Genomic DNA, 4,459 nt, shown 5'->3' on the forward strand with positions numbered 1-4,459 from the left:
CAAAACAGAATGAGATGAGTAATTCCCAGGACAAATCATTATCCTTATTATGCTTTAAACCCATATGAAACATGTGCCTTAGAACATGTTACAACTTCCTGTAAGCTCCAGAGTGGTTTTAAGATTTTCAGACACATATTTGTCATGACTTATGTGAATAATGTGAAATGAATGTGCTTCTGAATTTAGGTTTGTTGTGAAGTTGCAAACTGAGACCAAAGAGCTCATCCATCTTGAAGTGAATTTTAATTTCACATCTCCCCGCCTTTTCCTCCTTTTGTGGCTGCACACGACTGCACCACCACCTCTTAATGATATGTCTAATACTTCACTTACATCACTGCTCAAACACAATTACAAGCATTTCAAGTTTAAATGATTGCCTTTTTTAATTTTTTTAATTTTTTTTAATTTTTTACAGGACATTAGCTGAAATAGGACTTACAGAGGTTTACATAGGAGCCCACTTTGCTTTGTAGGGTTGAAGGAGCGTTATCACTTTATTCTTATTGGCATATTTAGCATTTTAAGACCAAATCTAATAATCCAGGTTAATTGAACTGGTTAATAAAGTTCATACTCGACTGGCTGCACGAAAAGAGTAAATTTCCATGAAAGGGAATTAACTATATTAACTAAATTAACTTTTACTACCTGCTTCTCACAGTAAAGCTGAGTTCACACACTCCCAATAAACAGTGACAAAGATTCAACACACTGTACTGATTTCACTGTAGTGAGACGAAAATGTGTTTTATGCTTTGTGACATAATTAATTTGAAATTAAAAACGACTTTATAAAACAAACACAGTGCCTCATTAATGCAAATGTGATGAGTTAAATGGAGCATTTTTACTATTTAACGAGGCGTCAGACACATTAAGCAGCCTCGCTCTTTTTCAACCTTTTCTGAATCTTATGCAAACTGTAATACCGATGACAAAAGATATTCCATATTTGATACATTTAGTGTGCAGCATGAAAGACGTACCAAATATTACATTACATAAAGAATGTTTAAAAATGAGACTTGAGTAATGATTTTGATGTAGTAACTACAGTCTATTTTCACAGGGTCTAAACATTAATGTGCCAGTGTTTTCTTTTTAGAAGAATAGATGTAGAACATTGTTGTAATTGCGAACTTTCAAATTCACGGAGAAGAAAAAGTTTGTTGTCAGAGTTGCACAAAACCACATTTATCGAAAGAAGTATGTTGTCTATACATTTTGCCTTTTTGTGGGGGATGGAAAATAAAGATGTAATTCTGTTGTAGAGGCGTTTTGTTGTTTATATATGAGCTGACTGTAGCATAGATCTTCCTGTTAAGAGGAATTTAGAGGTTGGGGGGGCTGTTAAATAATTGATGGCTGATCTCACACTGTGCGTTTCCAACGACATGCTTCAACCTGAGTCACAAGCAGAGTCTAAATCTTTCATGCTACAGTATGTTAGTGAAGTATGTGAAAGCTCCAACCATGGTAGAGTTACATCTTCGAATTATCTCTGCTAACATCATTTAAACAAAGCAAACTAGTTTAAAGTGAAAGTAGTGACATGGTGTTTGCACAACATAAGTAGTGATGGTTATTATTGAATAATTATCAGCATATACCTTTTTTTAGTCACATGATAGTTATATTTTATCTGTATTTTTTTTTTTTTTTTTTTGCAAGAATTCAATATAATTAGTATTTTGTTTAAGTCATTAAATTAGGACAATATGAATGACAATTGAATGAAGGATTTCATTATAGTTTGTTTTTTTGAAACTCAAAAGCTTAAATGTAGCAAAAGAAAATCTGTATAAAATGTAAAAAAAAAACATTTTCTTCTGTGATCTTTTTTAAATTCATACATTTAGTGTATGTTTATTTGTTTGTGTTTCCATATTTAAAAAAAGAAAAGAAATTTACAATATACACCAGGGGGTGGGGAACCACTAGCCTTTAGGCCAAATATGAGGCAATCAATAAATATATATTTTTTTAAACATCTCAGACATACAAAAAAAAAAAAAAAAGTCATGACAGCAATTGATTTTTTCTGCGATTAAGACGAACGGTGATCTCAAGCATCGTTATCCAAACATCTGGATGAAATACTAAGACAAATATGTTTGGAAGTTGATGCTTTTCATCTGAGTTTGTTGGCTGCATTCTGACAGAGACAGTGGGGTGCAGGCCTGTGAATGTGCTGAGAGGGATGAGAAGCTGAAACATTCAGATGGAGCCTTGTTCGTCTGACTACGCTGGCGAGTTTGCAAATCTCCTTCAGGAATTTGTTGGCTGGTTCCAGGAAATGAAAAGTAAACAAATGCAACTGAACATATTTGCAATGCAGGTTAATGTGGAACCAGCAGATTATTATGTACTTGTCGTATTCTCTTTCCTGCTCTTACTCGTGCTTCTCCTGCTGCTTCCAGGACTTCCTGCTGAACGGAACCTATTAATAATTTACTCCTACCACCACCAGAGAGGAGAACAGGATTTTCCTCCTTATGTTGCTCCAACACGACACTGGTTCGTGCTCAACCCACCAGCTCTTACTCCGGCAACTCCACAACCAGAAAAGAAATATTATTATCACCATCAGGCCTAAGTAATTAGTGTCACAGTTGTGTGAGATCAGCCCTACAAACACATGTACTACTCGTGTCCCATGTTGACATTTCAAACAGAGCGTGCTACTTGCCTCCTTAATTGTAATGTCACTTGGAGAGTCGCTGCTGCAGGTGGGACCGACTCCTATCGCGACCCTCAGAGGATAAGCAGTGCAGCTAATGGAGTGCAACAGGGCTGCTGCTCTGCACGATGAAAACAAATGACACACGTAGTGCAGTTGGTCATGTGGAAGCAGTGTTTCCTCACAAGTCCCACAATTCACCAGTGAACGGCCGTGCTGCCGAGTGTACGGATGTGTCGCACCTTTTCTTTCAGCACAAGTTTGTCCTCTGAGATTCTATCACATATCAAATCTTCAGATTTTTATTCAGTGTGTCGGTTCCATTTCCTGCTTTTTGCATCTCTTTAATCGGGCTTGCAGACCGTGGGCCGTTCAGTTTGCAATGGTTCATTAGTGCAGCTACTGCAGTGTTACAAACAAAACAACAACAAACAAACGGAAAATGTCGTGAAGTATTTTCCATGGGGCCAAACAAGCAAACATCACACACACAGAGAACTGTATGTCCTCTAATACCCATTTAACCTCTACTAATGGGCATCTTATTAAAAGTTAATGATCCTCACATCACTACAAAACTGTTGAATTAAGAAGCACTACACACCACATCGACCCGACAACATTTCACATTAGTTTGGTGACAGGGACCAAAAACATCAAGCTCAGTAATAATCACATTTCGGATGTATAATGTACCACACCTTTATGTTTAGGTAATGTACACACAGCTGAGCTATACATCAGATGACCAATGTGTCACCAACCTGGTTGTGGTGTTGGGATCTAAATTCAGTTACACATACATTCACAGAAATGTATATATTTGTATATATGTTGTTTAACTATTTGCTTGTGCCTGATAAAAACTAAACTATCCAGTGACAGGAGAGGATTTTTTTGGGGGGGGTTCAACACATATTCAAGGAGAAAAGAAAAACAAAACACTCAGATTCACCATTGAAAAACACGGAGTCTTGTGTGTGTGTGTGTGTGTAACTATAAATATTCAATTTTCAATATCAGAAACCACGGTGCATTCAGATTATTAGTAAATCCATTAGCCTCCTCAGTCTGCACAGATATATTATCTGCGCTTCTTTTCTCACCTCACACACACACACACACACACACACACACAGTGACTATGTCGCAGATCCAATATTGTGTGGGAGGATCCCGGTCCTTCATCAGTCCTGTGTCTGGTCGGATGCTGACATTTAGCCCTGCACAACCCAACAAACGAACCTAATCACTCAGCGTGGACGGCAGCAGGAGCACAGAGGACGATCTTTAGAACCACACATCCTGATGTTACTCATTCCTCTTTATTCCCCTCAGTAGTGAACGGTTTCAGTCAGCGCCAACAAATACATACAAACACCACATTAGGAATAACATCCAGTGGAGCGTGGCGGTGAATGTGTGAACGCCACGTGCACAGTAGATACAATCACACTGTTTTGAATGTATCAACCAGATGACTGCACAACAACAACCAATATCATGTGCGACTCATTTATTCGTCTGGCAATCAGTGGGATCTGATGCTGGCATTTAACACCGACGACAGCACTCAATAAACCAACCGTGGGAATAGATTGAGTCTCAGATGCAACAACAGTCTCAGGGCCCACAACAAATAATCATGTAATCAGAGATGCATCTTCAGCTTTGCTTTCAGAAGATAAAGACATTATTTGTCCAGTCTGGTCTTGTACCTACATCCTTCTCCTGTGAACCTACACGAATTGAAATGGTCAGGCAGTCAAAAAA

Source organism: Hippoglossus hippoglossus, chromosome 3 (genome assembly GCF_009819705.1).
Source record: "Hippoglossus hippoglossus isolate fHipHip1 chromosome 3, fHipHip1.pri, whole genome shotgun sequence".
Taxonomy (NCBI): domain Eukaryota; kingdom Metazoa; phylum Chordata; class Actinopteri; order Pleuronectiformes; family Pleuronectidae; genus Hippoglossus; species Hippoglossus hippoglossus.